Source organism: Centropristis striata, chromosome 17 (genome assembly GCF_030273125.1).
Source record: "Centropristis striata isolate RG_2023a ecotype Rhode Island chromosome 17, C.striata_1.0, whole genome shotgun sequence".
In the NCBI taxonomy this organism is placed as follows: Eukaryota; Metazoa; Chordata; class Actinopteri; order Perciformes; family Serranidae; genus Centropristis; species Centropristis striata.
In genome coordinates, this window is record NC_081533.1 from 10,248,425 (window position 1) to 10,262,055 (window position 13,631).

General features: G+C 37.0%; 1 pseudogene; it reads right to left on the bottom strand.

Moving 5' to 3' along the window:
- Nucleotides 1–1,560: 1,560 nt before the first annotated feature.
- Nucleotides 1,561–13,631, bottom strand: part of LOC131990160 (Fc receptor-like protein 5) — a 40,363-nt pseudogene continuing 28,292 nt past the window's right edge.

Below are 13,631 nucleotides of genomic sequence, written 5' to 3' on the forward strand. Positions count from 1 at the left end.
CCGTCTTCTCCAGTTGAGATATCGAAATCAGTATGAGTCAGTCTAATAAAACATCCTTAAAAGGGTAAATTATTAAAATGTTTGATGGAACTTGTGTTAGTGACTTCTGATCCAATATGTGGTACTCGAAGATTAACATGGTCATCAGTAGACACATGTCCAGCTATGGCCCCTTTCTTAAAGGACAAAACCCCCAAAATGCCAATGAACATCTGGCCTTTGTCTTTAATGGGAAAGGTTACAAATGGGCATTAATTCTCAGGAAAAATTACTTCATGGGCATGTACGGGTTCCCGCTCCAATCGGCAGTTATGGAAATATGACACTCGTTGGATATTTTTCCAGTGCTATGCCATGACTCTGTCATTTCAGCCACAATTTCCTTCCATCTCTGTCCGAGCAGTAAACATTGTTCCAAATCATGGGCCATCCACACCAAGAATGCTAACCATAAAGATAACTTTATATATATAGTTTTAAAAATTCTCTACTCAAGTGAATGACAGAGTCCACACAGCAACTATAACGACAACAGTGCAATGTGCAATGTGAAAGGAGTAAATTGACTATTTCTAGCAGGATTTAGAGTGTTTCAAAACCCTGCATATACACGCTAATTTTGGAATAAAAAAAGGGTACATTTTTCAAGATTTTTTAAAAGCCAGCTAAAACAAAGAAACCAGTGATTTGCACGTTTAGAAGCTATTTTATTGCAAATAATTTACTTAACGTCGCACAAACTGCTTTGGATTATCACACTGACCTTTTCAGCCTGGTTTATCTTCAACAAGCAGTATCACAGGAATAACAGCTGTTTTGGGGCTGATTCTGCATCCAGACACATCAGGTCTGAGCAGCAGTAAAAACACTTTTTCTCACTGTTATGCAACTGATAGGAAGTGAGGCAAGTGATGGTCAGAGTGGAGAAAGGAAAGTAAACCACAGACATAAGATACTACCCAGAATAAACTTGATGCAGATTCATCTTTAGGCCAGTAAGTCTGCAGCGATCATGTGCTGACACGGAAAGATCAGATCTGTGTGTGTGATTTGTGAGAACCTGACTCAACCTCGTGAAGGCAGAAATTAGATGAGCTATTTGCAGACCGCCATGCTGCAGTGGATTAGATAAAACAAATGGAGAAGGGGAAATCTCATGTGCACTTGTATGAGTGTGTATGTGGTTTCTCTTTAGATTGAGATAATAGTTTCCTCATGCACGCTCTTTAGTAACGCTGGTTTATAAGGTTTAGAGTATGTTCTCTGTAGCATAAAAAATAAGTTTGAAAGCTGTAATATGTAGCACATTTTGAGAAAAGTGATACCTGAGGAATAATAATTTTATATTCTTTACATCTTCTTTTACACCTCAAATTTTTAATATGTAGTTTTTATTTTTTCCCCTGTACAAGTAGGTTTAAGAAGTTTTCTAATTTTTTTGGAACAAACAGAGAAACCATGTTCTGTCTCTGAGATTTCTCCCTCTACTTGAATGCAGTAAAGACAAATTAATTCTAATAAATGAAGCAGCCACACGCTTTTAAATAGCAAATGTCTCAGTTACTCTGGATAATCTACAAACCAATTAACAAAAAAACAATTAAAATCTGACAGTTCACTGGTGAAAAAAAAGTTTATTGATGGATAAAATTCTAAATAAAAACATAAAAACAATATAAAACCCCAAAACATATACTATATATATACATACTGTATATGTATTTTGTAAAGACAGAGCAAAGCATGTACATCTGCAGTGATACAATACGTTTGATAGCATATTATTAAACATATTTTACAGTTCATGATTGTTCTAATTTAAGACTGAAAAATATATAGACTCTGTTTACTTCTATAATGTGACTAGTTTTTAATGGATGGAGTTTGTTGGATATTTGGACAACAGGTGAAACTGTAATATGTAACAATAATTTTTATTAAAATGCTGTCATCAACTTTTCTTTGTCAAAATAGCTGCTATATTCTGTAAAACTAAATAGATGTTGTATTTTTATTGTACTGTGTAATAAAAAAAACACATCTTTATATACAGCCATAATTTGAGTTGGCAGTAAAAATGTCCAAATACAACAACTACATATATATAAAGCAAATTTCCATATACAATCAATTTCATAATCTGCAAAAGCATGATTAAAGAAAAAAAAAAGTATATACAAATGTAAAACTGAATATGTGAGAGTAACATATATAGGAAACATATGAAACAAAATATGCAATTACAATCACATACTGCATATGGAAAACATTTTTTTTTTAATCTCAAATGGCAAAAGGCCCAACATATATGTAAGAAATTACAAATTGTAGCTCTGGTGACACCTAGTGGCTGTTTAAAATATCTACCCAAGGTGACTAATTGAGTTTAACTGAACTGCAAGCTGGCCCATAATTACCTCCAGTGTAATGATTCATCACATTTCAGGACAAACTTTAAACATGACTGTTGTTTGTTTCTGTACTTGCAGTTCAGGTCTTCACATCAGACTAAACAGCGCCCTTCTCTGGTTAATGCTGCTTCCCTGTTAGTATAACAAGATAAAGGGCAAATAATTAATGAATTAATGCTTTTTAGTCACTTCAAGACAAAACATCATTAAAACATTTTCTTTTTTTTGTGGAAAATATCTTGATTATTAATTATACATCTATTAAGTCTTATTCACATTCACATACTGAGAGAACTGATGCCAATCTAGGACTGTCGGTGACTATTTGAAATCTGTTTTAGTAATATTATTTTACAGGCCGATATGATATGTAAATAGCTAACAGAAGGCACACTGGATCCAGATCTTATTCTTATTCAATGCTAATTTTAAAGAGTAACTAAACCCCAGTGTTCTGACTTAAGGGCCTCTACTCTGGAAATTCGGAAAATGACACACACACTTCCTTGTACTTCTGTCTTTGTGAGGACCCTTCACCCTTGACATAATACATCCTGCAGCCCCGTACTCTAACCACCTAACCATCACAACTAAATGCCAACCCCAACCCTAAACCTAACCTAAACCTGATAATAACCTTAAAACAAAGTCTTAACCCTCAAACTGGCCTTTGAAGATGTGAGGAGTGCCAAAATGTCCTCACTTTCCAAATATGTCCTCACAATGTTATAAACATATCCTGGTCCTCACTATGTCACAAGTACAAGTCCTCCTCCACACACAAAGCATTTAAATTACATCCTATAAGTTACATAAGCAAATTAAATCTTTAGAGCATAACATGATACTGAAATAACTCTCAATTAGCTATGTTACAATCAGCAACTAGTCTGTTAGCTCAATGCTAACATCCAATGTGAATATCCATTGACGTGCTAACTGAGCTGTTGGTGACGAAGCTGTCTCAATAAACGTCACCTTCCTCCAGATCAGCTAAAAGGTAAATTCAATTACAATAGCCGGATTTCAACCAATAGGGGACAGTCACTTTGTATGTTTATAACACAATATGCAGAATTCAAATAGTTTGCAATAAAATGTCAAGAATCAATCAACAACAACACTAAATACCCATAAATATTGATTTTCAGCAAACAAAAAATGGTTTGGAGGTTTAGTTACTCTTTAACTTGGAAACTATTTACACCCACAAATCCTGAATAAGCACACAGGATGTATCAGATATTTAATTATTTAATCAAATTATTGTATGTATTTTGAATACTTACTTTCCTTTCCAATCTTTTTTAGTTCAATGGAAGAAGAGGTGGCATCTTTGGATTCACCTGCATCTGAAATATAAACATTTTATATCAATCACTCGTTATCAGTCCACTGACTTTTAAAAAATAAATCTTGTCAGTGTAAATACTTTACCATTTTCATAGTCTTCAGAGCCTTTGATTGTTTCATAAACAGAAGCATCACCTACAGAACAGTTAAAATACAGTCGAGGTCAGGTTTACCATTTTGAATGTATTATCATCATCAAACATCATAAGATTTAAAAAAAAAGTGCTTAAGGTGGGGAATATTGATATTAAATAAGCAGGATATTTGCTTACAGTGGAGAAGAGAGGAGTACTCACTACGTTGAGCTTCATTCTGGTCGACCATGTGACTTGAGGTGGCATCCTGGGATTCACCTGCATCTGAAATATATACATTTAACATAAATCACCAGTGATCAGTCCCCTTAAATCATGCAGCAGTCCCATTTTTAATGCTTTTCCTAAATAAGTCATATGTATTTATATTAAGATTTTAAATCTAGTTGGCTTGCCTTGAGTATGATTGGTCTATGGAGAGATGACTACTGAATGAGCTTGTTTGACTTAATTCAGATTTTGATTTAATTATCTTGTTGTAAATCATTTGCACTGGCAAATCCAAGCAAAAATAAAGTTCATATTTTAAATGTTTTTGGTTGAATTTGATAGGCCATGCTTGTACACTGTAAAAAAAGATAAACAATAGCTACTCAATAAAATTGAGGCAACAGATTGCACGCAATATTATTAATTAAATTGATTTAGAATTACATACAGATAAAGATTATATTTAATGTGATCAAAATAAGTAGATTCTGTCTCAAACATGTTTATATTAAAGTTACTTAAACAACTGCCTCAAAATCAAGGACGCATTTATATTTAATACATTTTTATCAAGTATTTTAAGTAAAATGAAATGACTACAGAATAATATGGTACTAAATATGTGTATACTGTACCATTTTCATTGTCTTCAGAGACTTTGATTGTTTCATAGACAGAAGCATCACCTACAGAGCAGTGGAAATAAAATCAAGGTCAGGTTAACCATTTTAAATGTATTATCATCATCAGACATTAAAAGAAGTTAAGAGGGCGATATTGATATATAATAAACAGGATATGTGCTTACGGTGGAGAAGAGAGGAGTATTCACTACGTTGAGCTTCATTCTGGTCGACCATGTGACTTGTGGCAGAGCCCTGATTGGTGCTCTCAGACTGGATTGGCCTACAACATGAAGCAAATACATTTAATGTTTTAATTAGTATATAATATATACAGTATATTTGCTGTTATGTTCATGCTGTACCAACCTGGTGGAGCTTGATCCTGTGAAGAAAAAGACATTTGTTGTTATTGGGTTTTGTGCTGCAGTTCCATATCATGCAGTCAGGATATTTCAGTTTATTTGAATAATTAAAGCATAAATCATCTGATAATAGATGGAAAAGTTCTCACCTCTGGTTCTTCTGTAGCAAAACAAAACCAGCAGAATAATAATAACAACAAGTGTGATTCCAGACAACAGCCCAGTAATCAATGCCACAGGAAGTTCAGAGCCTTCAGGACTGGATCCTATAATAGATAATAACTGTCAATAAACTAATATAGCAGTTTATTAAAGTTATTTAACAAAGATAATAAATATGATAAAGATAAAAGACAACATCCAAAATACAACAAATACACTTACATTTACAAATCCAAATGTATAAAAAAAACACAGAAAACTCCCCATTCTTATTGTATCACACAGCAGGGCTGGACTGGGACAAAAAATCAGCCCTGGCATTTTTGCCCCGACCGGCCCACCACAACTTATAACTCACCAAGTATCTTAGTGCTCTCCTGAACATGTAGATATCTGAACTATATCACTCCACACTACTCTACATTTAGGCTACATAAGATGGCCCTCATCCTAGAGTGTCAAAACACAGGAAGTCAGAATGGATAAGTTTCACATTTTAATATAAATGCAATAACATGCAGCACAACAAAGCAGGATAATAGGCCTGCAGGGAAAAAATTAAAGAACACACAGTACTGTAAAAGTACAGTGGAAACTCCATGCTCACTTTAAAATGGTGTTCTACTAATGCTCAAGAAACAAATGTTTACATATCTAAAAAGATCCCTTTTGGTGGGCAAAATTACCCTGCAGATACAGAAATGTCCTCTTAGCAATTTTAACACTGTCACACTAACATCATAATTTTCAAGTCCAACTGCTCGTCTGTTTATCACCTCCAGATCTATCAACAACTGATCAAGCTAACACAGACAACAGCAAATCAGCTTCAAACACTAACAGAACTGACCAACATGAAATTATGACAACAAGGCACTAGAATGTTAAACTGGCAACAACAGCTAGCCTAGCATGTTGCTGTGCCAGTCAATGAACTTCAACCAATTAAGTCATTAGGTTAAATTCCATGTTTGTACTGGAAGAGTTTACTGTAAAACTGTAAAACTGTAAAACTTCATTAAAAGTTCAGACGTGCCAAACATAGTGGAGACAGCAAAAACTTCCCTCTCTTCCTGCTCTTGCCCCCTGGCTGCGTGCGCACCCGTTACTGTTTGTAAACAAGACACCGTCTATACACGATACATTAATGATGTAGCAAGCAATCTACACTGTGTTCAAAAAGTTAGCAAGCTAACAAAATAAAGTGATGATATTTGAGCCAGGCAGAGAAATATGTATTGCTTCTTACCGCATGTTGCCGGGTGCTGCCATCTTTCCACCTCTCTCTCCTACGGAGCCCCAGAAATGACATGGTAAAAAAAATAATTAAATTGTGGCCACAATATAGCTATAACGTGTGCACGAAATATTAATTTGTGGCCACGAAATACTAAATTGTGGCCACGAAATACTAATTCGTGGGAACGAAATAAGTATAACGTGCGCACAAAATACTAATTTGTGGCCACGAAGTAGGTATAATGTGTGCACGAAATACTAATTAATAATATTAATATCATTCCTGGACAGCTGGGTACGCAAATTGAGCGCACCTTCTCTACTCTAGGAACTGCAATAGCCTACATGATGTCCTTAAGGTGAGTGTCTTTTCTTATTCTGTTCAATATCTTGTTATCCCGCATCTAGGCAATTTAATTAGGCCTATGTTTGATACTTTACAACGGGTAGCCTATCTGCTGACGTCTCGCCCGACTTACAGACGTGTTATCCTCATCCTGTTACTACACTTTGTTTTGAGAGTTTCAGCTTGAAATCAGCTAAACAGTGCCTTTCACTGATCATCTCCTTTGAAAGTAGCATCATGTGTGTCAGCTGAGGGAACACACAGGCTATATGAGCCGCAGCGTTTAATGATGTCACCGAACGAAGCCGTGCAGTTACAGTAGCGCTTACTGTATGTATCGCGTTGCCGAGGGAACCTATAGCCTATCAGTGACCAGAATCTAGTTTGTATTGATTTGTAGGTTGTTGTTGCTCAGCTGATTCAAACATTATAATGAAGAACTGACTTTAGCTCTGACACTGTCCCATGAAATCACTTTAGTCTTTGGCAAATCAAAGTGAAATGATTTTATTGATCAGATATTATCTGTGGTAATAATAGATTGAGCAATTTTCTAATCAGTTTTCTATGAGCTGTCATATCGGACTTCAGCAAATCAGGACCAAGCATAAAAACATCATCAAAGTGTTTACATAATGGTTTAAAGGAATTATAGCACCTTTCATATGCAGGTAAGCGTCAGACTGATCAATAATATAGTGAACTTTTAATCTTCTGTGATTTTATTGAAGGACAAATGTCCAGAGAACACTACAGACACCTTCAGTAGTTCAGTCAGAGCAACAACAACCTGCAAAACAAACTAGATTCTGGTCACTGATAGGCTATAGGTTCCCTCGGCAACGCGATACATACAGTAAGCGCTACTGTAACTGCACGGCTTCGTTCGGTGACATCATTAAACGCTGCGGCTCATATAGCCTGTGTGTTCCCTCAGCTGAGAGTCTGACACACATGATGCTACTTTCAAAGGAGATGATCAGTGAAAGGCACTGTTTAGCTGATTTCAAGCTGAAACTCTCAAAACAAAGTGTAATAACAGTATGAGGATAACACGTCTGTAAGTCGGGTGAGACGTCAGCAGATAGGCTACCCGTTGTAAAGTATCAAACATAGGCCTAATTAAATTGCCTAAATGTGGGATAACAAGATATTGAACAGAATAAGAAAAGACACTCACCTTAAGGACATCACCTGGCTATTGCAGTTCCTAGAGTAGAGAAGGTGCGCTCGATTTGCGTACCCAGCTGTCCAGGAATGATATTAATGTTATTAATTAGTATTTCGTGCGCACGTTATACTTATTTCGTTCCCACGAATTAGTATTTCAGGCGCACGTTATACTTATTTCGTTCCCACGAATTAGTATTTCGTGGCCACAAATTAATATTTTGTGCGCACGTTATAGCTATATTGTGGCCACAATTTAATTTTTTTTTTACCATGTCATTTCTGGGGGCTCCGTACTCTCCCAACTCCCTAAAGGTTAATTCCTCCATCATCACCTGGCGGCGCCGTGCTGAGTCAGCTCCAGCTGCTGCAGCACCAAACACTTCAGATAGTTTAGCACATTTTGCAGCATCTGCCTGAAGGGCTTGTCGTTTGTTTTTCTCTTAATTTCTCCGCGACTTCTATGCGTTTCTTTTACATTTTTATGTTCTGGCTGTGCCGTGACTGATTGATTGATTGATTGATTGATTGATTGATTGATTGATTGATTGACTGATTGATTGACAGCCGATGGGCCCAAGGAGGCGGGCTCTCGGCCCTCTCTACCTGATTTTTATTGACCATTGGCCAATGAGACTGCCGGGCCGTGACATGACTGGCTCATTGACAGCAGAAGGGGCCAAGGAGGAGGGGGCCTTGGCCTTCGGCCCTCCCTCTACCTGTTTTATTGGCCATTGGGCAATCAGTCAACCAAAAAATGAATTAAAAATTAAAAAAAATGATTTTTGTTTTTTTTGTTTTTTCAAGTCGTTCGGCCCAAAAGTCTTGCCAGCCCACCGGGCATTTGCCCGGTTTGCCAGATGGCCAGTCCAGCCCTGGCACATATAAACGTGAAATTAACCATTCACAGTAAATCACAACTATCACAGCCACTGGTGGAGACATTCTTCAGCTCAGAAGGAATCCAACAGTTAAAATCATCTGACACTAATCAAACATTTCTTCCTCAGACAGAAATACAGTTTACTTTAAAGAAACTGCAGCAAACTGACCTTTAACTGACATCCAGCTCTGAGCTGACTCTTCTCCTGAGTGTCCACACTTGTAGAAGCCCTCATCAGACTTTGACACTGCAGAGATATTTAGCTCCCTTCTGGTGTCGTTCTGAACGAGTTCCTCATTTCGATAGAAAAACACAGTGGAAACAGATTCCCGTCCTCTCAATCTGCAGCTCAGACTGACAGAATCTCCCTCAGTCACAGGATGGACAGGGCTCACCAGGATAATATTATCACCTGTAAAACAGTCAAAGAAAATAAAGTCAGAGATCAGCTGGTGCAGTTTCAGTGTTGACTTGATAACACTTATTATGTTTAAATTTTTTATTGCAGCGCTTATAAGATACAGTTGAATTAAAAGCCTAATTTGTTTATTAATGGAATTAATTAATTATTTGTTATTATTTAAGGACAGGGGTTGCTGTAAAAAAAAAAAAAAAAAAAAAAAAAATCAAATATTTTTAAAAATCCAGAAAAAAATCAATAATTTCCAAGTTGATTTAATAAACAAAATACCAAGAAGTTTAAAGTGTTGACTGATTCTTGACTTGACTGATTCATAGTGTGCAGAGGAATTCTGATTTCAAGACCATCTCCATCTCCAAAGGTGCTGCTAAATGTTACAATCAGGACTAACACTGATGATATTAAACCTACTAATGTTAAATCTACAGACAATAAAAAAGTATTCTGGTTTATGTGAGTAACCTTCAGTTACTGGGTGATGGGACAATCTATTAAAATCACAGTGTGCTGTGCGCCTCTGTATGATATGTAGAACATAACTGAAAAAATATATGTTGAAACATATAATTAATTGTTAAAAATAGTTTATAAAGGAAATATAATAAAAACATACTCTGTTTAGTGATGTTGACTGCGATGCTGAACTCTCCTGATCCAGACTCACACCAGTACACACCAGAATCAAGATACAAGTTACTGTGTATGTTGCATGTGGATCCAGTCATTGTCCCCCAGCTGGAGCAATATGACACATATCTGTGATCAGTAAACCTCTTCACTCTCCAATCAGAAGAGTTTCCCTCACAGCTCAGTGACACAGAGTCAGAGGTGAAGTGTTGCACTCTGTCAGGACTCACTGTGAGAGACGCTGAGGAACCAAAATCTGAAAAATAAAAAAGATATCAAAACTAAGGACCGAATTTAAATTTTAAAAAATGCCACAATGTAAATGATCCTTTGCTTTTTTTTATTTGCTGATGATTGGTGCAAACATACAAGTTGCAGTATTGAGGTGAAATTCTGATTTCCACCTTGAAAACTTTCCACCATTAGAGCATTTTTTTTGTGATAAATGTTTTATTGGTTTCTCCATTTAGTTTAAAACAAACAAACAAGCAGGTGTGGCAAGCATCAATTGCGCAATAATAGCAACAACAACAACAAAGAAGATAAAATGCTAGTGTAGCATAACAAACAAAAAATAAATAAATAAATAAATAACAATGGCAATACTAACAACCAAACATATCAACAATATTGAGTGTTGAAAAATAAGAAAAAGGATAAATAATAATAAAAAATAATAATAATAATAATGAAAAATAGGTAGACATCCCCCCACCCACCCACAGGACACAAAGTAAGAAAAGGAGATGGCTACAATAAAGATTTTAGAGTGGAGATGGCATCATCCCAACATTAAATGTTTTCAGGTTTGGCGAGGTGAAAGCATATTTTTAATGAAAGACAACCACACGACTGAAGCTGCTGTTGTCTGTAAAGTACACAACTGCCGTCTCTACTTTTGCCTGCCATCTTTCAAAGATACAGGAGGTGAGTAACTAAAACTAAAATGTTCCCAGTGTTTTCTTCTAATTTTCTGAGTTTTATTAAATCTCTGGTTATTTGTTTCCTTTGTCTATTTGGCCTGTTGACTTCTTTGGGTTTTTAGCAGCTGAATTTGAAAGTCCTGTCCCTCTGTACACTAATCTGATCTCTAGACAAGTGTCTTCCAACTTTGCATTTCATACAAATATGTACAAATAAGTATGAATAATTAAATGAGTATCCAAAAAAAAGGTATTCAAAGAAGCTTAGTTTGCAAGAGTAACTTTTCAGCATTCAGAATTAATTAAATTAATTCAGATGAATTAAAAAAATGGAAAATGAATTAGGACAGAAGGAAATTCCCAGCCTGTATGTGAAATGACAAAGAAAGATATAATCTAGAAAGTCTGGCTTACTGCTAGGGCAAGAGGAAAAATCATTCAATTTCATGTCCTCCATTTGGGGAACTCAGTTCAGATAGTTAGTTTTCAACATACTGTATGTTTCTCAAATGAAAAAAGATGAAGCAACATCTGTCACTCCAGAACAGAAATCGTCTGCAGGGGTGGTCAACTCATGCTTTAAAATCATTTACCAGCCGCTACGATCTCTGAGCACAGTGTGTGAGCAGCAGACAAAACGTACTGCCAGCCGGATTTTAAAGGACTCCACACACTGTTTATTCGTGGCCTTCACATGGCTTCCTTCAGGGAGGCGCCTGTTATAACTTCGGTCCAAAACTCAGAGGCGGAGGGCTACTTTTATCCCGGAGGCCATTCGCATCTAAACATTGACCTCTCCCAGGTCCGCTCTCACCCTGCTACTTTTTAAATTGGGGGAAGATCCCTTTATGTGAACATCGTCACACTTTATTCTGCTTGTTGTACTTTTATTGGTTGTGTTGTCTGTCTCATTGTTGTCATATCTGTTGCTTGATTTTTAATTATTTGCTGTATTAATTTAATGACCACTGTCTATGATTGATTGATTGATTGATTGATTGATTGATTGACAGACAGAAACAAACCCACCTCCAGACCAGACAACCTCAGGTTGACTGTAATTAGTGTGATAAACTGGATCTCCTCTTCCAGCTCTGCACACATATCCTGCTGTGTGTGTTTGTCCATGAACGATGTAAGAATCCTGTTCAGTCCCAGTGGTGCTGTCAGGTAGCAGCTCATAGCTGTAGGAGTTGTCTGATGGTTTGGGAACAGCCTTATACCAGGAGAACCTCCATCCTGCTGATGGATGTTTAACTCTGCAGTTCAGAGTCACTGAGTCTCCAGGACTCAGCCATGATGGAGACACAGTGAGGACAGGTTCAGGTTTATCTGGTGGAAAATAGTGGATCAAAGTCATCCTGCACAAACTTCATTCATTCATTCATTCATTCATTCATTCATTATCCTAACTGCTTATCTGCACTCGGGTCTCGGGGGGCTGGAGCCGATCCCAGCTGACAAACGTTTTAAATATAAATGAAGCAGAACAAGTCTCTAAGGAGTTGTATAATATTCACTCTGAAAGAATAGTGATGTGACTTACTGTCTGATACGGTCAGTTTGATGGGATCACTCCAGTCTGTTGCAGACTGCTGAGCTCTTCTGCCCCTACAGCTGTAGGTCCCACTGTCAGATTCAGAAGCAGATCTAACACGGTGTTCATTTTGATTTAAAGATTTGTTTCGGCTCGTTGTTTTCCATTCATACTCCCACTCAGTGTCTCCTCCGTCCTTGATGTCACATCTGACAGTGATCGTCTCTCCTCTGTATATTTCAGACCAGTTTGGCTGCAGAGTCACAACAGCCCTGTTTGCAACTGTTCAGGAGCAAGAATTTACAGTAGGGATACAAAAACATATCAAAACATTAAATCTATATCAAAACACGTCTGTTGCCTTTTAATTCTGTTTCAAAGATAAATACCCAACTCACCATCGTTGTTGATGAGGACTGAGTGGCTGTAGTCTGTGTAGTAAAGTGTCTCTCCTCTTCCTCCTCTGCACCAGTAGACTCCTCCCTGTGAGACACTGAAGATTCTCTCAGTAGAGATGAAAACAGCATCTTGTTTGGTCAGAGGTTCAGAGGTTTTCTCTCCTCTGTACCAGAAGAATTTCCAACCAGATGATGATGTCACAGAGCAGCTCAGAGTCACTCTGCCCCCTACAGGAATGTCTCTGCTGTCAGCTCTCAGTCCAGCTTCTGGTTTATGTGCTGTTTTAGAACAAAGATTCAAATAAGGAAACTATCATCACTGTGATTTAGGCCAATTTAAAGAGTACAGGCCCAACAGCCAATAAATACCTGAATACTGACACATAGGCTTGGTCTAAGTGACTAGTATCAATATTTAATTTAATATATAAATACTGAAGGCATGCTCATTTAATTCCAACAAAGGACCTCTGTTGCTGTCACACCTCTCTCTCTCTTCATGTTTCTTGTCTGAATCTCTACTGTAACTTTCCAGAAGCACAATTCAGGATTCAACATGCAAACTGCATTTTCCTCTCCAGACAAGACAGCTGTGTAGTTCTCTGCTCTTCTCTGTGACTCATTGTCATTCAGCAGTAAACGTTGTGGAGGAAGTTATTAAGATTAAAAAGCACAAAGTGTTGCAGAATATCATGTGAAAATGTGTTATAAATATGTGTTCCTGTGGGGTTTTTTTTTTTAAAATAAAAAACTTGATATTTTCTGTATGGATGACAGACAGGACAACTTACCTGTTACTGTCAATGTGATGAGGTCACTCCACTGTGTGACAGAATAGCCCCTTCTGCCCCTACATCTGTAATCTCCA